General features: G+C 39.5%; 1 protein-coding gene across 7 annotated transcripts in view; it reads left to right on the top strand.

Moving 5' to 3' along the window:
• The window catches only part of NAV1 (neuron navigator 1), a 735,938-nt gene that overhangs the window by 66,689 nt on the left and 645,307 nt on the right, over positions 1–23,942 (top strand). The window lies entirely within an intron of this gene.

Raw genomic sequence — 23,942 nt, 5'->3', positions numbered from 1 at the left:
GCCAAATGGTGGTCCTTTCCTTCTGAGCCCTCCCATGGGCCCAAACGGCAGTTTTTCACCACAAATGGGGTATTGTGGCACTCAGAACAAATTGCGCACCAGAATGGGGTATTTTGTTTCTTGTGGAAATAAGACATTTTCAGCCAAAACTACATATTTGAAAAAAATAATTTTGTTTTAATTCCCAGCCCAATTCAAATAAGTTCTGTGAAAAAACTATGGGGTTTAAATGGTCACATTACCCATAAATGAATTCCTTGAGGGGTGTAGTTTCCAAAATGGAGTCACTTCTGGTAGGTTTCCATTGCTTTGATACCTCTGGGACTCTGCAAATGCGACACGGCACCCGAAAACCAAACTAGCAAAATCTGGACTTCAACAAACACATTGCGCTCCTTTCCTTCTGAGCCCTCCCATGGGCCCAAACGGCAGTTTGTCGCCATAAATGGGGTATTGCCGCACTCAGGACAAATTGGGTAACAAAATGGGGTATTTTATTACTTGTGAAAATAAGACATTTTGAAACCTAACTACATCTTATTGGAAAAAAAAAATATATTTTTTAAATTCCCAGCCCAATTCAAATAAATTCTGTGAAAAAATGGTGGGTTAGAATGGTCATAACACCCATAAATGAATTCCTTGAGGGGTGTAGTTTCCAAAATGGGGTCACTTCTGGTGGGTTTCCATTGCTTTGATACCACTGGGGTTCTGCAAATGCGACATGGCACCGAAAACCAATCCAGCAAAATCAGGACTCCAAAGAACACAGCGCTCCTTCCCTTCTGAGGCTTCCCATGGGCCTAAACTGCAGTTTATCGCCAAAAATGGGGTATTGCTGCACTCAGGAGAAATTGGGCAACAAAATGGGGTAATTTGTTCCCTGTGAAAATAACAAATTTTAATGAAAAATTACATTTTATTGGAAAAAATTGCATTTTTTTTAATTTCATAGCCCAATTCAAATACGTGCTGTGTAAAAACTGTTGGGTCAAAATGGTAACAACAATCATAAATAAATTCCTTGAGGGGAAGTTTCCAAAATGGGGTCACTATTGGGGGATTCCTACTGTTTTGGCACCTCAACACCTCTTCAAACGTTGCATGCTGCCTAAAATATATTCTAATAAAAAAGAGGCCCCAAAATGCACTAGGTGCTTCTTTGTTTCTGAGGCTTGTGTTTTAGTCCACGAGAACACTAGAGCCACATGTGGGACATTTCTAAAAACTTCAGAATCTGGACAATTCATATTTAGTATTTCTCTGGTAAAACCTTCTGTGTTACAGAAAAAAATTGAATAAATTTGAAATTCATCAAGAAAAATGAAATTTGCAAATTTCACCTTCACGGTGCATTAATTCTTGTGAAATGCATAAAGCGTTAAAAAAAACAACTTTCTAAATGCTGTTTTGAATTCTTTGAGAGGTCTAGTTTTTAAAATGGGGTGTTTTATGGGGGTTTCTAATACATAGACCTCTCAAAACCACTTCAGAACTGTACAGGTACCTTAAAAAAAAGGCTTGTGAAATTTTCTTAATAAAATAATAGAAATTGCTGTTTATGTTCTAAGCCTTGTAACGTCCACGAAAAATAAAATAATGTTCAAAACACGATGCCAATCTAAAGTAGACATATGGGAAATGTGAACTAGTAACTATTTTGGGTGGTATAACCATCTGTTTTACAAGCAGATGCATTTAAATTCAGAAAAATGCTATTTTTTCAAAATTTTCTCTTAAGTTTTGCAATTTTTCACAAATAAACACTAAATATATTGACCAAATTTTGCCACTAACATAAAGCCCAATGTCTCACGAGAAAACAGTCTCAGAATCGCTTGGATAGGTTTAAGCATTTCGTAGTTATTACCACATAAATTGAAATATGTCAGATTTGAAAAAATGGGACCTGAGCCTTAAGGCCCAAACTAGGCTGCGTCCTTAAGGGGTTAAATTCATTTTTTAGGAGTTTTCTTGTGATTGAAATGGATAAACTTTCCAAAGATATTAACCCCTTAAGGACACAGCCTGTTTTCACCTAATGGACCAGGCCATTTTTTTCAAATCTGACATGTCACTTTATATGATAATAACTTTAGAATGCTTCTGTTTTTTCAAGCGATTCTGAGATTGTTTTCTCGTGACACATTGTACTTTACGTTGGTGGTAAAATTTGGTCGATACATTCCGTATTTATTTGTGAAAAATAGCAAAATTTAGAGAAAATTAACAAAAATTTGCATTTTTCTAAATTTAAATGTATCTACTTGTAAAATAGATAGTTATACCACACAAAATAGTTACTAGTTAACATTTCCCATATGTGTGTTTTGTGTTGGCATTGTTTTTTGAACATTCTTTTATTTTTAGAATGCCTATGAAGACATATATAGACAACAATACTAGAAGTGTAAATAACCATAGTACAAGTAAAGCACTAACCAATATAAAAAAAATATCTTTATTTGGAAATTATTTAACCCCTTCCCCCTGCTTGCATTCTGGGCCCTAATGACCAAGCCATTTTTTAAGTTTTTCCATTGTCACACTCGAAGAGCTATAACTATTTTATTGTTCCGCCGATGCAGTTGTATGAGGGCTTGTTTTTTGCGGGACGACTTGTAGTTTTTATTGCTACCATTTGAGAGTAGATGCGACTTTTTGATCACTTTTTATCAAATTTTTTTTAAGTCAGGATTAACAGAAAACATACATTTTTCCATTGTTTTTTATTTTATTTTTTACAGCGTTCACCGTGCGGGTTAAATAATGTAACAGCTTTATAGTCGGGGTCGTTACGGACGCGGCGATACCAAATATGCGTAACCTTTTTGCTTTATTGTGGTTTTTTTTAATAATAAAGCAGTTTGTAAGGGGAAAAAGTGGGGTTTTCATTTTTTTTTTTCCACATTTTTTTTATTAACTTTATTCAACTTTTTTTTTTACTTGTCCTACTAGGGGACTTTCATATGCGATCATCCGATCGCATTTATAATACACTGCAATACTTTTGTATTGCAGTGTATTACTGCCTGTCCGTTTAAAGCGGACAGGCATCTGCTAGGTCATGCCTCCGGCATGATCTAGCAGGCATTTACTGCAGGTAGACCCGGGGGCCTTTATTAGGCCCCCGGCTGCCATTAGAGACACAGACACTCGGCGATATTATTGCCGGGTGTCGGTGGGAGAGAGAGGGAGCTCCCTCCCTCTCTCCAAAACCACTCAGATGCGGTGCACACTATTGTGCACCGCATCTGAGGGGTTAAACGGGTGAGATCGATACGAATATTGATCTCACCCGGCAGAGCAGGGACGTCCCCAGCCCTCAGCTGCCTCTAGCAGCTGGGAGCAGGGAGATTTCACGGCTCCCTGCTCTGTTTACTTTATTCTAATGCAGCGCCGTGGAATAGCGGCGCTGTAGAATAAAGCCCCTTAATGACCACCGTGAAAAGGCTAATCGGGGGTCATTAAGGGGTTAAAAACAGACATAGACCATCACATACAATATAAAACAACACATAATAAAAATGTGGTAGTGGTATCTAGGAGCAACAAATGTATCATATTATACATCTATGGAATCAAACAGTGTATTGTCAAGGTATTGACAATACTGTACAAGAATACCTCAACAGTTAACGGTATACTAAATATGCACACACTGGACAAAAAATACAAATGACAGTGTCAGAGAGACTGATCCAAGATATAAAAAATATATAAAGTCAGGATCAGATCTATGTGAAATACCAACCCATATTCTGCATGTCTGCCCCTAAATGCGTCAACCACAGACTACACCAAAACACCCCGATGTACGTTTCGCCGTCAGCTTTTTTAAGGGATCTTTTATTTGTACAGGACGTTACAAGGCTTAGAACTTTAGCAGCAATTTCTCACATTTTCAAGAACATTTCAAAACACTAGTTTTTCAGGGACCAGTTAAGTTCTGAAGTGACTTTGAGGGCCTTATATATTAGAAACCTCGTATAAAACACCCCATTTTAAAAACTCCACCCCTCAAAGTATTCGGAACAGCATTTAGAAAGTTTCTTAACCCTTTTGGTGTTTCACAGGAATTAACCCCTTCAGGACTGAGCCTGTTTTGGCCTTCAGGACGAAGCCGATTTTTCAAATCTGACGTGTCATTTTATGTGGTAATAACTCCGGAATGCTTTTGCCTATCCAAGTGATTCTGAGATTGTTTTCTCGTGACATATTGTACTTTATGTTAGGGAAAAAATGTGGTCGATAAATTCAATATTTATTTGTAAAAAACACCAAGATTTAGAGAAAATTAGCAAAAATTAGCATTTTTCTAAATTTAAATGTATCTACTTGTAAAACAGATAGTAATACCACACAAAATACTTACTAGTTTATATTTCCCATAGTTCTACTTTGTTTGCATCGTTTTTTGAGCATTCTTTTATTTTTCTAGGACGTTACAAGGCTTAGAACTTTAGCAGCAATTTCTCATATTTTCAAGAAAATTTCAAAAGCCTATATTTTCAGGGACCAGTTCAGTTCTGAAGTGGCTTTGAGGGCCCTATATATTAGAAAGTCCCCATAAATCACCCCATTTTGAAAACTTCACCCCTCAAAGTATTCAAAACAGCATTCAGAAAGTGTTGTAACCCTTTAGGTGTTTCACAGGAATTAAAACAAAGTAGAGGTGAAATTTACAAATTTCATTATTTTATTTTTTTTTGAAAATTGATTTCTAATACATTTTTTCTGTACCACAGAAGGTTTTACCCAAGAAATGCAACTCAATATTTATTGCCCAGATTCTGCAGTTTTTAGAAATATCCCACATGTGGCCCTATTGCGGTAATGGACTGAAACACAGGCCTCAGAAGCAAAGGAGCACCTAGTGGATTTTGGGGCCTCCTTTTTTTAGAATATATTTTAGGCACCATGTCAGGTCTGAAGAGGTCTTGTGGTACCAAAACAGTAAAGACCCCCCAAAAGTGACCCCATTTTGGAAACTATACCCCTCAAGGAATTTATCTATGGGTATAGTTAGGATTTTGAATCCACAGTTTTTTTGCTAAATTTATTTGAATTAGTATGTGAAGATGAAAATCCTGCTTTTTTTGTGAAAAAACTTAGAAATTTGTAATTTTTGCAAGGAATAAAGTAGAAAAAACACTCCAACATATGTAAAGCAATTTCTTCTGATTTATAGCAATACCCCATATGTGGTAATAAACTGCCGTTTGGACCCACAGCAGGCCTCTGAAGAGAAGGAGCACCATTTGGATTTCAGATTTTGCTGGAATAGTTTTCAGTGCCGTGTCGCGTTTGCAATGCATTGGAGGGATGAAAACCGTGGAAACCCCCCAATAGTGACCCCATTTTGGAAACTACACCCCTCAAGGAATTTTTCTAGGGGTAAAGTTAGCATTTTGACCCCAAAGTTGTTTTGCTGAATTCATTGGAATTAGTCTAAGGTAAAAATCTACTTTTTTCCTGTAAGAACTTAGACATTTTTAATTTAGTAATAAATGTAATTAATTTAATTGAATTAAGGAATAAAGGAGAAAAAGCACCCCAGCATTTGTAAAGCAATTTCTCCTGGTTACGTCAATACCCCATATGTGGTAATAAACTGCTGTTTGAACCCACACCGGGGCTTAGAAGGGAAGGAGCGCTATTTGGCTTTTGGAGCTCAAATTTAGCTGGAATAGTTTTTGGGTGTCATGTCGAATTTGCAAAGCCACTGAGAGACCGAAACAGTGGAAGCCCCCCAAAAGTAACCCCATTTGAGAAACTACACCACTTAAAGAATCTATCTAGGGGTATAGTGAGCATTTAGGCCCCACACGTCTTTTGCAGAATTTATTAGAATTAGGCCGTGAATATTAATATCAACATTATTTCCACTAAAATGTTGCATTTTTTCGATTTCACTAAGGATAAAGGAGAAAATGCACCCCAACATTTGCAAAGCAATTTCTCCCGAGTACGGCTATACCCCACATGTGGTCATAAATGTTTTTTTCATTCGAAAGTAGGGATGCACGGTGCATCGAAGTTTCGATACTGTGCATCCCTAAACGGTTCGATACCGCTATTTCCTGTATTTCGATACTGAGCTGCGCAGCCGCACAGCTCAGTATAGTAATACATGAATGTATGGGAACGCGGCTGTGTAATTCTGCCACAGCCCCGCTCCTGAGTCATGATAAGTTCGCGGGGTCAGGATGATGTTATTCGGCCGGCGCTGCACTAATGATCTGCGGCACTGAAGACAGAACATGGCGGGCGCACTGCAAAACACCCCCATGTTCTGTCTCCAGTGCCTGAACTGCCGCTCATTAGTGTAGCGCCGGCAGCACCTCCTTATGCTGACCGCGCGCGCACTTCCTGTCAGGAGCGGGGCAATGGCTGTATTACACAGCCGCAGCCCTGCTCTATAACGGCGGAGATCAGAGAAACCTCTCATCTCCGCCGTTATTCCCCTGAATGCTGCGATCACAGCTGACTGCAGCATTCAGGAGAAAATGAGAAGGGGGGGGATGCCCCTGGATGCGTCACAGGGAATTCCTGTAACGCGATAGAGGGCCATACCATATATGGGCATACAGCCCAGGGTCTATTGACGGACCCCAGGGCTGTCTTACCATATTTCCTGTTGTTAGGGCATACCCAAGTATGTCCTAACAACTTCCTGTGTGCTGTCCGTCCACAGGCTAATGTACTGGCATATATCTGATATATGTCAGTACATTAAAGTTTAAAAATAAAGTAAAAACAAAGTATTGTTAAATTTTTAAAAAAAAATACACATTCACCTTTTTTACAATAAACATTAAAATAAGTCTCAATACATAAAATATACACATTCAGTAATGGCGCGCACAAGATTTTTTTTGCATCATTTATGATGTGTGCTCTGTAAAAAAATAAAATAAAAACTGCTTTCTATCACTTATTGTGGGGCACGAGGTGCGATGATGAATTTAACCTCTAAGTGCCTCACATTAATAGTAATTAACCCCATCATGTACCTCGCACATTAACCCATTATGACCGAGAAACATGATGGGATTAATTACTATTAATGTGAGGCGCGTTCAAAATTAATCACACGTCGCGCCTCACATCAGAAAACTGAAGAATTATTTTTTTTATTACTGTTGGCAAAGTATCAAAATTGGTATCGAAATCGCAATACTACACGAAGTATCGGTATCGAAGTCCAAATTCTGGTATCGTGACATCCCTATTAGAAAGTAATTAACCCTTTCTGAACTGATCCATGTTTTTCTTTTTCGTTTTTCCTCCCCGCTTTCCGAGAGCCACAACTTTTTTATTTTTCCGTCAACAGAGCGGTGTGAGGGCTTATTTTTTGCGGGACGAGCTGTAGTTTTTATTGGTACCATTTTTTGGTACATAAGACTTTTTGAGCACTTTTTTATTAAAACTGATTTTGCCGTTTGAAATTTATTTTTCACGGCGTTCACTGTGCGAGTTCAATAATGGTATATTGTAATAGCTTGGACTTTTACGGACGCAGCGATACCAATTTTGTGTATTTTTTTTTACATTACTTTAGAGTAAAAATGTGAAAGGGGTTTCTTTTTGGACTTTAAATATTTAATTTTTTCCACTAATAATAACTATTTACTTTTGTTTTTACACATTTTATTAGTCCCCCTAGGAGGCTTGAACCAGCAATCGTTAGATCACTGGTAGAATACACGGCAATACTAATGTAACCAAAGCGTTCCAGACAGGCCCACAAAAACGGCCATTCTACAGAGTCGAAAGCCTTCATGGTGTCTAAAGAAGCAATCGCCCACTGCATATCACGTGCCCTGCCCAATTGTGTAATGGCCTGCACCTTTCTAATATTGATACTAGTAGATTTCCCTGGCATAAAGCCTGTTTGATCTGTGTGTATAATGGAAACGATGATCTCATTCAATCGTTTAGCTAATAATTTTGTCAATATTTTATAATCTACGTTGACTAACGATATAGGTCGATATGAACCACAATCTAGAGGATCCTACTAATTTATGTTTTATTGCAGAAAATCGGTTTAATTCATTTTTTTTCTGTAACACAGAAGGTTTTATTAGAGAAATGCAAATTCATGTTTATTGCCCAGATTCTGCAGTTTTTAAAAATACCCCACATGTGGCCCTAGTGTGCTACTGGAGTGAAGCACCGGCCTCAGAGACAAGGGAGCATCTAGTGGATTTTGGGGCCTCAATTTTATTAGAATATATTTTAGGCACCATGTCAGGTTTGAAGAAGTCTTGTGGTGCCAAAAGAGTGGAACCCCCCCCCCCCCCCAAAAGACACCAGTTTGCAATCTACATCCCTCAAGGAATTTTTCAAGGGGTATAGTGAGCATTTTAACCCAGCAGGTATTTTGCCGAATTTAGTGGAATTAGGATGTAAAAATGTAAATCTAAATTTTTTCCATTAAAATGTAGAAATCTTCAAAATTTACAAGGCATAAAGGAGAAAAATCACCCCAACACTTGAATAGCTATTTCTCACGTTTAGGGCAATACCCCATATCTTGTAATAAACTGCTGTTTGGACCCATGGCATGGCTCAGAAGGGAATTGGCTTTCGGAGCTCAAGTTTTGCTGGAATGGTTTTCAGTGACATGTTGCATTTGCAAATCCCCAGAGGGACCAAATCAGTTGAAACCACTGAAATGTGAGCCCATTTTGGGAAACTACACCCCTGAAGGAATTTATCAAGGGGTATAGTGAGCATTTTGACCCCACATTTTTTTTTTTTTGCTGAATTTAGTGGAATTAGTCCGTGAAAATGAAAATCGAAGTTTTTTTCTAATAAAATTTAGTTTTAGCTCAGATTTTTCCATTTTCACAATAGGTAAAGGAGAAAATACCCCAACATTTGTAAAACAAACTCTTCTGAGCACGGCAATACCCCATATGTGGTAATAAACGGCTGTTTGGACCCACGGCAGGGCTTAGAAGGGAAGGAGCACCATTTGGCTTTTGGAGCTCAATTTTAGCTGGAATGGTTTTCGGATGCCATGTCACATTTGCAAAGGCCCTGAGGGGACAAAACAGTGGAAACCACCCAAAAGTGACCCCATTTGGGAAACTACACCCCTGAAGGTATTTATTGAGGGGTATAGTGAGCATTTTGACCCCACATTTTTTTTTTTTTGCTGAATTTAGTGGAATTAGTCCGTGAAAATGAAAATCGAAGTTTTTTTCTAATAAAATTTAGTTTTAGCTCAGATTTTTCCATTTTCACAATAGGTAAAGGAGAAAATACCCCAACATTTGTAAAACAAACTCTTCTGAGCACGGCAATACCCCATATGTGGTAATAAACGGCTGTTTGGACCCACGGCAGGGCTTAGAAGGGAAGGAGCACCATTTGGCTTTTGGAGCTCAATTTTAGCTGGAATGGTTTTCGGATGCCATGTCACATTTGCAAAGGCCCTGAGGGGACAAAACAGTGGAAACCACCCAAAAGTGACCCCATTTGGGAAACTACACCCCTGAAGGTATTTATTGAGGGGTATAGTGAGCATTTTGACCCCACATTTTTTTTTTTTTGCTGAATTTAGTGGAATTAGTCCGTGAAAATGAAAATCGAAGTTTTTTTCTAATAAAATTTAGTTTTAGCTCAGATTTTTCCATTTTCACAATAGGTAAAGGAGAAAATACCCCAACATTTGTAAAACAAACTCTTCTGAGCACGGCAATACCCCATATGTGGTAATAAACGGCTGTTTGGACCCACGGCAGGGCTTAGAAGGGAAGGAGCACCATTTGGCTTTTGGAGCTCAATTTTAGCTGGAATGGTTTTCGGATGCCATGTCACATTTGCAAAGGCCCTGAGGGGACAAAACAGTGGAAACCACCCAAAAGTGACCCCATTTGGGAAACTACACCCCTGAAGGTATTTATTGAGGGGTATAGTGAGCATTTTGACCCCACAGTGTTTTTTTTTGCTGAATTTAGTGGACTTATGCTGTGAAATTTAAAAATTACTTTTCTTCTGAAAAAACTTGGAAATTTTACATTTTTACAAGAAATAAAGGAGAACAAGCACCCCAACATTTGAAAAGCAATTTTTCCCGATTTATGGCAATACCCCATATGGGGTTATAAACTGTTGTTTGGACACACGGCAAGGGTCAGAAAGAGAGGAGCGCTATTTGGCATGCAGATTTTGCTGGCTTGGTTTTTGGGCACCAATTGCAAAACCCTAAAGGTACCAAAGTACAGTGGTAGCCCCCCAGAAGTGACCCCATTTTGAAAATTACACCCCTCAAGTCATTTATCATTTACCTGGATATATGACAGGGCTCAGAAGTAAAAAGCACCTTGCGCATTTGAATTCGATTTTGGAGATTTTTACACCATTGGCACACTATTGCTGGGCTCTGAGGTCAAATAGTAAAACAAACCCCCAAGTAGTGACCCCTATTTTGGAAACTACACCCCTTAAGACATTTTAAGGGGTGTAGAGAGCATTTTGACCCAACAGGTTTTTTTTTTTATGAGAAATTAATGCACAGCATATGTTAAATTGCAATTTTCCGCTGATATGCTATTTTATCGCACAATGTTTGTGCCACCAAAGACCAAATACCTCATAAAACTTTAAGTGGGTTCTCCTGGGTATGGCGATGCCATATATGTGAACGTAAACTGATGTTTGGGTATGATGTAGGGTTCAGAAGGGAGGGAGCGCCATTTGGCTATCGGCGTGCAGATTATGTTTGGTAGTAGTTCTGTTTGGGTATTGCTGTTATTTAATTTTGTAATGTGAGGGCATATGTAATCTGTGCGGAGAAAATCAGGGTATAATAAGAGGTTATAATAATGCGGTAAATAAATAATCCGCAGATATGTGGCCCGTGTCGCACTGATAAATGGCTCCCAATCTTATCCGCTTTTGGAACACTGTACATTTTGCATCGCCATATTCTGAGAGACAGAACTTCTTTATTTTTTTCTTCACCGGAGCTGTGTTTCGGGACAATCTGTAGTTTTCATTGCTACCATTTTGGGGTGCATGCGATTGTTTGATCACTTTTTATTCCATTTTTTGGAAAGCAAGGTGACCAAAAACCAGCAATTCTGTTATGTTTTTGATACATTTTTTTTACAGCATTCACCGTGGGCTATAAATGACCATTTTACTTTATTCTGTGGGTCGATACGATTACGGCGATAACAAAATGTATATAGTTTTTTTTTTAAGTTTTGCGGCGTTTACGCAATAAAATAATTTTTTTAAAATTGTATTTATTTCTTGTGTCACCGTATTTTGAGAGCCATAGCTTTTTTTATTTTTCAATCAAAAAAGCTGTGGGACGGCTTGTTTTTTTGCGGGACTAGTTGTAGTTTTCATTGGTACCGTTTTGGGGTACAAACAACGTTTTATTCCATGTTTTGGGAGGGGTGGTGATAAAAAAATAGATTCTGTCATGCTTTTTTACTTATCTTTTTTGCGGTGTTCACCGTGTGGGAAAAATATCATTACAGTTTTATAATTGGGGTCGTTACGGACGCGGCGATACCAAATGTGTGTACCTTTTTTTTAACGTGTTAATTTTTTTCCTAGAATTAAAGGCTTATTATAGGAAAAAAGGCAAAGTTTGTTTTTATTAACTTGAAACTTTTATTTTTACACTTTTATTCAACTTATTTTTTTGTCCCACTTGGGGACTTGAGGGCCTGCACTTCTGATGTTTACTCTAATACATTGCACTACCCACGTAGTGCAATGCATTAGAGCTGTCAGTCATTCACTGACAGCAAGCCTATTAGGTCCCATCTGTGGGCGGGGCCTAATAGGCTATCGTACGTGGCAGACCAGGAGACTATTATTAGGCCACAAACCAATGCCATATCAACGATCGGCATCCTCCCGATAACATTGTGTCGATGCCCATCGCTACAAACTACTAAGATGCCGCGATCGCTTTTGATCGCGACATCTAAGGCGTGAATAGCAGGGATCAGAGCTAGCTCCGTTCCCTCCCGTTACAGCACGGTGTCAGCTGTAACATACAGCTGACACCGGCGGCTGATGTCGCTTCTGAGCCTGCACCATCTTTCTTTAGCGACCGGAAGCCTTTTAGGCCCCGCCTCCGGGCGGGACCAGCAGGCTACAGTACTTGGCAGACCGGAGGCCATTGTTAGGCTCCCGGTCTGCCAGAACTGCCATTGGAACCCAGCAATCTGCATTGCGGGGTTCCGATCTGCTAGGAAACACCATAGATGCAGCGCTCGCTTTTGAGCGCTGTGTCTAAGGGGTTAATCGGCGGATCGGAGGCTAGCTCCGGTCATGGCCATGCAGCAGGGTATCGGCTGTAATATACACCTGACACCCGCTGGCGATGAGCCCGCACCAGCAACACAACGTACACATGCGTTGTGTTGCGTTAATTCCTTAACGATAGTGACGTACCCATACGTTGGATGACGTTAAGGGGTTAAAGTAATAAAATCTTTAATGTACTTTCCTTTAGAATTCTTTAATATTCTCCTTGTCTGTGTACACACTTGTGTGCAGTAACCATATAGACGTCAATACAGCGGGCCTTATCTGGCTGGCCCTATGGACAATCAGTCACCGCGCAGGTGTAAAAACAGATGTAATGGGGCCCTCAAACAGCAGGAGTAGTGGGGGGAACGGTAAAGAATTCTAGATTTCAGTAGTTTATTGTTTTAAAGAGGCTCTGTCACCAGATTATAAGTGCCCTATCACCTACATAATCTGATCGCTGCTGTAATGTAGATAACAACAGTGGTTTTTATTTAGAAAAACAATCATTTTTGGCCAAGTTATAAATAATTTTAGATTTATGCTAATTAGTTTCTTAATAGACAACTAGGCGTGTTTTTACTTTTTACGACCTGGTCATTGTAAAGAGAAGTTTATGACGCTGACCAATCCGCATCATACACTTCTCATTGTTCCAGCCCAGCGTGATTGTGCAGTGAAAGAAGCTGGGCTGCAACAATGAGAAGTGTATGATGCGGATTGGTCAGCGTCATACACTTCTCTTCACAACGCTCAGTTGTCTATTAACCCCTTCAAGACTGTGCCTGTTTTGGCCTTAAAGAGGCTCTGTGACCACATTATAAATGCCCTATCTTGTACATAATGTGATCGGCGAGGTAATCTAGATTACAGCAGTGTTTTTTATTTAGAAAAACTATCATTTTTGATGGAGTTATGACCTATTTTAGTTTTATTCTAATGAGTTTCGTAATGGACAACTGGGCGTGTTTTACTTTTTGGCCAAGTTGGCGTTGTGGAGAGAAGTGTATGACGCTGACCAAACAGCGTCATACACTTCTCTCCATTCATTTACACAGCACATAGCGATATCGCTATGAGCAGCCACATACACAAAAACAGTGTCCTGACGAGAATATACATTACCTCCAGCCAAGACGTGATGTCTATTCCCAATCCTGACACTTCTCTAACGTTTCTGTGAGATTTACAGCAAGTCATGCGTACTCTCGTTTTAAATGACAGTTTACAGCGTAATCTTGCCTTGCTGTAAATCTCACAAACGTTAGCGAAGCGTCAGCATTCTGAATAGACATCACGTCCTGGTTGGAGGTAATGCATATTCATTGTCAGGACACTGCAGTAACGTTAGTGTTTGTGTATGTGGCTGCACATAGCGATATAGGTCAGCGTCATACACTTCTCTCCACAACGCCCACTTGGCCAAAAAGTAAAACACGCCCAGTTGTCCATTAAGAAACTCATTGGCATAAAGCTAAAATAGGTCATAACCGTCAAAAATGATAGTTTTTCTAAATAAAAAACACTGCTGTAATCTACATTACAGCGGCGATCACATTATGTGCAAGATAGGCCACTTATAATGTGGTGACAGAGCCTCTTTACAAGCCTATTTTTCAAATCTGACGTGTCACTTTATGTGGTAATAACTCTGGAATGCTTTTACCTATGGAAGCGATTCTGATATTTCCTCGTGACATATTGTAGTTTGTTAGTGAAAAAATTTGGTCGATAAATTCAATATTTATTTATAAAAAACCAAGATTTGGAGAAAATGTGCAAAAATTAGCATTTTTCTAAATTTAAATGTATCTGCTTGTAAAACAGATAGTAATACCGCACAAAATAGTTACTAGTTTACATTTCCCAAATGTCTACTGTATCTTGGCATCGTTTTTTGAACATTCTGTTATTTTTCTAGGATGTTACAAGGCTTAGAACTTTAGCAGCAATTTCTCACATTTTCAAGAAAATTTCAAAAGGCTATTTTTTTCAGGGGCCAGTTCAGTTCTGAAGTGGCTTTGAGGGCCTTATATATTAGAAAGTCCCCATAAATCACCCCATTTTGAAAACTGCATCCCTCAAAGTATTCAAAACAGAATTCAGAAAGTGTTTTAACCCTTTAGGCGTTTCACAGGAATTAAAGGGACCGTGTCATGATTTTTTTTATTTTATTAATTTGTGTTTTTATTTAATAAAATATTATATTGACTTTTTATTTAATTTTCCACACACACAGTTTTTTTTAATTAACATTTTCTTACTTTACTGGGGGCTGCCATGTTTTATTTCATCTGTGTATGTGTCTCTTAACGACACATACACAGATGGAATACGGCAGCACATTGCATAGGACACAATGAACGTGAGCCGTTCATTGAATCTGGCTATGTACTGCGCAGGCACAGTTCAGAGCCAACCAGCAGAGAAGCTAGTTTCTAGGGAGATAGCAGGCGCCATTATGAAGACTGGCTGCACTGCAGGTAAGGTGTGTGTGTGTGTGTGTCTGTCTGTCTGTCCCTCTCTCACAGACCCCCGCTCTCGTGACCCCCCCCCCCTGTCTAAATATGTTATTTTGGTTTATTGGCACATTGCTGTGTGCACATATTTATATTACAGGATATATTTACATTCAATTGTGTGTTTTTAAGTAGTCATCATACACTATAGCTGGTAACTATTCTGCTTAATTTACTGTTTTATATTTAGCTATGTTTTTATGGCAATCTTTCCTTGATACTCTGAAAGTATCAGTGTAATTTTACTGTAGCACTGTAAGTATATTTAGCAAAAGTAGATTTTTCGGCTATGTGTGAGCTGTCTGTGTGTAGCAGAGCTGAGTGTGTCTGTGTGTAGCAGAGCTGAGTGTCTGTGTAGCAGAGCTGAGTGTGTCTGTGTGTAGCAGAGCTTAGTGTGTCTGTGTGTAGCAGAGCTGAGTGTGTCTGTGTGTAGCAGAGCTGAGTGTGTCTGTGTAGCAGGTCTGTGTGTAGCAGTGCTCTAGGTGTAGCAGAGCTGACTGTGTGTGGAAAGGAATTGGCTCAACATTTCTTTATTTACACAATACGTTTTTTAACCCCTTCAGGACGTAGCCACTTTTGGACCAAATGACAGAGCCTCATTTTTTAAATCTGACTTGTGTTACTTTATGTGGTAATAACTCGGGACTGCTTTTACCTAGCCAAGCGATTCTGAGATTGTTTTCTCGTGACATATTGTACTTTATGTTAGTGAAAAAATTTGGTCGATATATTCAATATATGTTTGTGTGAAAAACACCAAAATTTTGAGAAAATTTGCAAAAAATTAGCATTTTCTAAATTCAAATGTATCTGCTTGTAAGATAGTTATACCACACAATGTAGTTACTAGCTACCTTTTCCAATATGTCTACTTTTAGATTGGCATCATTTTTTTTAACATGCTTTTAATATTCTAGGACGTTACAAGGCTTATAAGTTTAGCAGCAATTTCTCACATTTTCAAGAAAATTTCAAAAACCCATTTTTTTAGGGAACAGTTCAGTTGTGAAGTGGCTTTGAGGGCCTTATATATTAGAAACCCCATAAATCACCCCACTTTAAAAACTGCACCTCTCAAAGTATTCAAAACAGCATTCAGAAAGTTTTTTTTTAACCCTTTAGGTGTTTCACAGGAATTAAAGCAAAGTAGCGGGGAAACGTACAAATTTCATTTTTTTTTGCAGAAATTCCGGTTTAATCCATTTTTCCTGTAATACTGAAGGTTTTTACCAGAGAAACACAACTGAATATTTATTGCCCTGATTCTGAAGTTTTTAGAAATATCCCACATGTGGCCCTAGTGCGCTACTGGACTGAAATACCGGCCTCAGAAGCAAAGGAGCACATAGAGGATTTTAGGGCCTTCCTTTTCTTAGATTATATTTCAGGCGCCATGTCAGGTTAGAAGAGGTCTTGTGGTGCCGAAACAAAGGAAACACCCCAAAAAATACCCCATTATGGAAACTACACCCCTTGAGGAATTCATCTAGGGGTGTAGTGAGCATTTTGACCCCACAGGTGTTACATAGATTTCATTAGAATTGGGCAGTGAAAATGAAAAATTACATTATTTTCCAATACCATGTAGCTTTACCTCAAAATGTTTAATTTTTTCAACAAATAAATGAGGAAAAGCACCCCAATATTTGTAAAGCAACTTCTCCAGAGTACGGAAATACCAAACATGTGGTCATAAACTGCTGTTTGGGCAAGCGGCAGGACTCGGAAGGGAAGGCACACCATTTGGCTTTTGAAGTACAGATTTAGCTGGTTTGATTTCTCTGCACCATGTCGCATTTGTAAAGCACTTAAGGTACCAGTACAGTGGAAACCCCCCAAAAGTGACTCCATTTGGGGAACTACACCCCTAGAGGAATTTATCTAGGGGTGTAGTGAGCATTTTGACCCCCCAGGTGTTTCATAGAATTCATTAGAATTGGGCAGTAAAGATGAAAAATGTAAAAAAAATTTCCACTAAGACGTAGCTTTAGGTAAAAATGTTTCATTTTCTCATCAAATAAAGGAGAAAAATCACCGTAACATTTGTAAAGCAACTTTTCCAGAGTACGGAAATACCCTATATGTGGTAATAAAGTACTGTATGAATACACATCAGGGCTCAGAAGGGAAGGAGCGCCATTTGGCTTTTGGAGAGCAGATTTTGCTGGATTGGTCTCTCTGCGCCATGTCGCTTTTGCAAAGCCCCTTAGGTAGCAGTACAGTGGAAGCTACCCAAAAGTGACTCCATTTGGCAAACTACACCCATTGAGGAATTCATCTAGGGGTGTAGTGAGCATTTTGACCCCGCACGTGTCTCATATATTACATTATTTTCCAATAAGACGCAGCATTAGTTAAAAATTTATCTTTTTCTCAACAAATAAAGGAGAAAAAGCATCGTAACATTTGTAAAGCAACTTCTTCAGAGTAGGGAAATACCCCACACGTGGTCATAAACTGCTATTTGAACACACAGCAAGGCTCTAAAGGGAAGGAGTGCCATTTAGTATTTGGAGTGGAGATTTTATAAGATTCGTTTTTTGACACCATGTTGCATTGAGCTATAGTACCAGTACAGTGGTACCCCCCGAAAAATTACCCCATTTTGGAAACTAGATCCCTCAAAGAATTGATCTAGGGGTGTAGTGAGCATTTTGACCGCACAAGTGTTTTGCAAAAATGAGTAAACGATAGATGTTGCAGATTGAAAATTGCTGTTTTCCACAAATATGCCATTTCAGTGCCCAAGGTGTTGTGCCCAGCTTGTACCACCGTAGACACACATCCCATAAATTGTTAAGCGGGTTTTCCAGAATACCCCATATGTGGTCATAAATTGCCGTTTGGGTACACTGCCAGGCTCAGTTGGACCACCATTTGGCTTTTGAAGCGCAGATTTTGCTTGGTGTATTAGTGGTATTTCAGCTTATAATGTGGGGGCATATGTGAGCTGGGCGGAGTACATCAGGGTATATGTAAGCTGGGCGGAGTACATCAGGGCATATGTAAGCTGTGAGGAGTACATCCGGATATATGTAAGCTGGGCGGAGTACATCGGTATATGTAATATGCGCGGAGTACATCAGGATATATGTAAGCTGTGCGGAGTATATCAGGATATATGTAAACTGTGGAGTACATCAGGGCATATGTAAGCTGTGAGGAGTACATCAGGGTATATGTAAGCTGTGCGGAGTACATCAGGGTATATGTAAGCTGTGGAGTACATCAGGGTATATGTAATATGTGCGGGTACATCGGGCTATATGTAAGCTGTGAGGAGTACAGGGGTAAAAACTACAAGGGGTTAAAAACACGTGTATAAAAAGCGCGTTGTATGTACTAACAGCGCACTTTACCAATTATGTAAATAAAAAGCGTAATCAAGCGTTTTTTGATGTGGATTTTGGCACGTAAAATGCGCAAAAAGAGTGTTAAATACATGCCATGTGAACCTGTCAACTGAAAAGTCATTCACTTAACTTTCATCGTTCTAAGGGTATGTTCACACAGTGTTTTCGGGCCGTAAACGTACTGAGTAATCGGAAGCAGAATGCCTACACACATTTGTCCATTGAAATACGGCGTTCTGTTCCGACGGGGCGTTTTTTACTCTGCCGTTTTCCAAAAATGGCACGTAAAAAGACGCCCACCAAAATGTAGTGCATGGACGTTTTTTTTTCCATTGAATCTATAGAAAAACAGCTTAAAAAACGGGCGTAAAAAACGCGGATTTGATTAAAAAATGGCTGAAAATAAGCAGCTGTTTTCCCTTTGTTTAGTAAGCGTGTGAACATACCGTTAGGCTTTTGGTGTGTCCTATAGCTTCTGCCAGTTGCCATTTGTACAATCACTCCCAAAATGACAGCCGGACACTGCTTAGCAATTTAAAGGGAATGTGTTGCCAGAAAAACATGTTTTTTTTTTAAAAATTAAACATTTAGTGTGTAGGTGATTAAACATTGTTCAAATTTTTTTTATTTTTTTCACGAGTCAGGAAATAGTCAGGAAATATTATAAATTAATTCTAATTTATAATACTACCCATTTTTGGTCACTAGATGGAGCTATTCCCAAAATTGCAGCATTGCAACATTGGGTTAAAAGCCCTCGCTCTAGTGAGCTCTCAGCATCCCCCCCCTCCTTTATCCTGGCTAGTGCCGGGATAAACGAGGGGTTTGAACGGTGTAACCTCCTACACTGTGTGTCGCCATTTTTTGAGCTAACACACAGTGTAGTAGGTTTACATACAGTAGTAAACACACACAAACACGAACATACATTGAAATCTCTTACCTGCTCCTGCCGCCGCGGCTCCCTCCGGCCCGTCCGCTCCGTTTGCTGCCGCTGGTCCAAGTGCACAAATCCGGAAGCCGCGACCGGAAGTAGTAATATTACTGTCCGGCCGCGACTTCCGGTCCACAGGAAAATGGCGCCGGACGGCGCCAATTTCGAATTGGACTGTGTGGGAGCGGCGCATGCGCAGTTCCCACACAGACGCCGCACACTGAAGTCAATGGGACGGGAGCCGTTCGCAGTCCCTATGGGACTGTGGCTGCCGTATTCCATGTCTGTATGTGTCGTTAATCGACACAGACAGAAATGGAACAAAAAATGGCAGCCCCCATAGGGAAGAAAAAGTGTAAAAATAAGAAAAAGTAAAACACAAACACACAAATAAATATAAACGTTTTTAATAAAGCACTAACATCTTGAACATATGAAAATTTTTTTGGGTGATGACACTGTTCCTTTTAAAGACACCTTTTCCTGGCTTGTAGGAGGAGGGGGGTGAGATTCCCTCCCAAATTTATGGCAGCTGTGAGTCAGGTTGCTTTGTCTTGTTCACCTTGCTGTAATTCTGGGAAGTGCTCCCTCTGGTGGCCAACATAGGAAAACATGTCAAATTATTTAATTTTTAATACTTTCCACCATGTGGAAGAAAAAAAAAATACAGCAAAAAACTTAAAAAATATAATAGAAATAAGTAACTTTAAAAAAAAAAAAAAAAAGGTTTCATTCGCAACACATTACCTTTAAAGCAAAGTAGAGGTGAAATTTGCAAATTTAATTTCTTTTTTGCCAAAATTCATTTGTAATAAAAAAAAAATCTGTACCACAGAAGGTTTTACCCGAGAAATGCAACTCAATATTTATTGCCCAGATCCTATAGTTTTTAGAAATATCCCACATGTGGCCCTAGTCTGCTACTGGACTAAAACACGGGCCTCAGAAGCAAAGGAACACCTAGTGGATTTTGGGGCCTCCATCTTATTAGAATATATTTTAGGCACCATGTCAGGTTTGAAGAGGTCTGGTGGTGCCAAAACAGTGGAAACCCCCCAAAAGTGCAAACTACACCCCTCAAGGAATTTATTTAGGGGTGTAGTTAGCATTTAGCACAGTTTTTTTTTGCTAAATTTATTTGAATTCGTATGTGAAGATGAAAATCTACTTTTTTTTGTGAGAAAACGTAATTTTTTTTTTCATTTTTACAAGCAATAAAGGAGAAAAAAACAGCCCAACATATATGTAAAGCAATTTCTCCCGATTTATAGTAATACCCCATATGTGGTAATAAACTGCTGTTTGGACCCACAGCAGGGCTCAGAAGAAAAGGAGCTCCTTTGGATTTCTGATTTTGCTGGAATAGTTTTCAGCGCCGTGTCACGTTTGCAATGTACTGGAGGGACCAAAACAGTGGAAACCCCCAAATGTGACCCCATTTGTTTTACTACCCTTGGCCACCTGCCTTTCATTTTGTATTTTTGCTAATTTTATTACATTTTTACAGATCTTATTAAGCTCTTTATATTTTACAAAGGCTGCAGATGTACCCTCAGATTTGTATTTTTTAAATGCCCTTTTTTTGTCATGTATTGCCCCTTTCACAGAAGGTGTAAGCCATCTGGGATTTAATTTTAGTCGTTTATACTTACCTATAGGAATACATTTTGCAGTATAATTACCCAAAATAGATTTGAAAATCTCCCATTTATCATTTGTCCCATTATTTGACATTAGTTCTTCCCAGTCTATATCCTGAATTTCAGCCCTCATCCTGGGGAAATTGGCTTATCATATTGTGAGAGCCAGAACATTTTTTTTATTTTTTCGTCACCGCAGCTGTGTGAGGGCTTATTTGTTGCGGGAGAATCTGTAGTTTTCATTGGTACCATTTTGGGGTTCATGTTTTTTTTTTTTTATCTTTTATTAGTTTTTATTCAATTTTTTGGCAAGCAAGGTGACCAAAAACCATCAATTCTGACAATGGTTTTTATTATTATTTTTTTACTGCGTTCACCCTGGGCTATAACTGACCGTTTTACTTTATTATACGGGGCGGTACGATTACGGCGATACCATATGTATATCGTTTTTTTTATGTTTTGCAGCGTTTGTGCAATAAAATCACTTATTTATAAAATTTATTTTGTGTCACCTGAGAGTCATAACTGTTTTATTCTTCAGTCAAAAAAGCTGTGTAAGGGCTTGTTTTTTGCAGGACGGGTTGTACGTTTTATTAGTACTACTTTGGCGTGCATTTGACTTTTTAATCACTTCTTATTGTATATTTTGGGAGGGGTGGTGACCAAAAAATAGTGATTCTAACGTTTTTGCTTTTTTTTTTTGCGGTGTTCATCGTGTCGGAAAAATATTATTATAGTTTTATAGATGGGGCCGTTATGAATGCGGTGATACCAAATATGTGTATCTTTTTAACGTGTTCATTTTTTTCCTATAATTAAAGTCTTATTATAGGAAAAAAAAGCATTTTTTGTTTGTCACTTATAACTTTTATTTTTACACTTTTTTATTATCTTTTTTTTACTTGTCCCACTAGGGTAAATTTAGACTTGCAGCTCTGATCTCTGCTACGTAGGTAGTGTAATGTGTTCTGTCATTGTGACTGGACAGTCAGTCACGCGCCATCTTGAAGCTCCGGATCAGGTAAGGGGAGGTTGATCTGGGGTTTATTTCGGGGGTGCTGGCCCTTATTTATACCATTTCTCTCTTCTCTCACAGAATATATTCTGTGAGGGAAGAGAGAGCACGAACCGCCGCTATTTTTACAGCGATCGCCGTTATTCGTTGAATAACGGCGATTACGGGACCGGACAAAACGGTCCTCGGTCTGTGCTCTGAGGCCTCAGCTACCTCTGCGCTGAGTCCACGGAGTTTAAGCGCCTCCCGGGGGCGCTATCTTATGCCAAAGTGAAAACACGTATAGGTGGTCATTAAGGGGTTAAAAAACGAATTGGCATAAGTCTAAAATTGTTTATAACTTGGTCAAAAATGATCGTTTTTCAAAATAAAAACCACTATTGTTATCTACATTACAGCGCCGATCAGATTATGTAGGAGATAGGGCACTTATAATCTGGTGACAGAGCCTCTAACATGTAAACTTTTTAAATTCAAAGTATCACTGCTCTTTACAGTATTAAAACCCAATCTATGCTGATGGTGAAACCTTTTCTTTAAATGTAGTGGATGTCCACTTGTCATGGTTACAGACCTACATTTCCCAGTACAGTATTGGCCTTTGATATATTTGATCAATCTAATTTAGTCGCCCCTAAGAAATCTTTTCCCCTGACCCCGTCTGGTGAGGCACCGCTGGTAATTTCTTCTTTTTTTTTTTAATGAAACTTAATTGGGTATCCGCTGATCCCCGCTGAACCGCCTTTAGAAATCCCCAGTGTTCAGCTATTATAGGTGAAGTAGCGGCCCAGCCACAAATGTCCCCAGCAGCCGCTTTCGATGTTAGGTCTCATGCACACAACTGGACAGTATTTACGGTCAGTAAATGCTGTATGGATGGGCCGCTGAGTGTCACCTGTACTTGAGGACCGTGCTCACAGTATTAAGTATTGGAGAACGGTCTGTACATGCGAAAAATAGGACATGTCCTATTTTTTGTGGGTCAGTTCTTTTTGTCCGGACAAACACCCTTAAATATACCGGAAGGTGTTCATGGTCGATAGAAATGAATGGGTCAACATTTTATTTGCAAATACAGATCCGTAATTGCGGATAAACATGACGGTCGTGGGCATGAGGCCTTATCCACGATGGGGCTGGGTTTGCCTAAGTTGGAGTCCTTCTTTGAGTGGTAGACACTGGACCCCCTCTATAATGTACATGGTTCCTGATATAGCATATGGACAGCTGTGCTGATGGGACAACCACTTTTATGAACCAGTTCCTGACCGCTGGCTGTGTATTTAAGGCCGGCGTTTGGGGTCCTTAAAACCCGTGCCATAGACTATTTACGGCGTGGGTTTTAGCTTGCTGCCCGAGCGATCGGGCAGCTGAATGTCTGGTCTCCCGAAGTCAGTGACTGCCGGGGAGAGGAGATGATAAAAGCAGATTTCGCTGCTTCTATTTTCTTAGATGTCTTCTACAAAGCGCTTAATGAGTGCTGTGTATATGAATAGGGGCAGTGGTAGCGCCGCTACCTCTATTGGTCCCATTGATCGTGTGACTGGTCACATGATCACTGGGATGCCATTAGTGGCAGACTGCTGCTGGGGCTTACTAGACTCAGCACAGCCGTATTAATGACAATAGTCACAATAAGAGGGCTGTTTTCCTCAGTAAGGCTGTGTTCACACGGAGTTTTTTGCAGGAGGAAAATTCCTGCTGTAAAAACTGACCCTGGAGGTTTTCATGTTTGATGTGGTTTTTGACGTGGTTTTTGAGGCGGTTTTCCAGGCTGTTTTTGCCGAGGTTTTCACATGCATGACATCCTTCTGTCAACGGATCTGTCACCATTGAAATGAATGGTGATGCAAACGGAACTTACTTCACACTTGCCTTTCCGTTGAGGGGTTCCCCTGACTGAAAGCACCGACGGAACCCCTCAGCAGAAACCACGCTGATGTGAACAGGCCCACATTAAAAAAAACATTGTTTTCTGTTTGCATCATCATTGACTTCAATGCTGATGGATCCGTTGCTAATGGGATTCCCTACACTGCGGTATTGGTTCCGTCAAAACGACAGAACCCTTTGCACAACGGGGACAAACAGAAACCATTAGCAACGAATCTGTCACCACTTCACACTTGCCTTTCCGTTGAAGGGTTCCCCTGACTGAAAGCACCGACGGAACCCCTCAGCAGAAAC

Source organism: Rhinoderma darwinii, chromosome 2 (assembly GCF_050947455.1).
Source record: "Rhinoderma darwinii isolate aRhiDar2 chromosome 2, aRhiDar2.hap1, whole genome shotgun sequence".
Lineage (NCBI taxonomy): Eukaryota > Metazoa > Chordata > Amphibia > Anura > Rhinodermatidae > Rhinoderma > Rhinoderma darwinii.
Note: the sequence above shows the minus strand (reverse complement) of the source record. Positions and strands in the feature narration are given on the sequence as shown.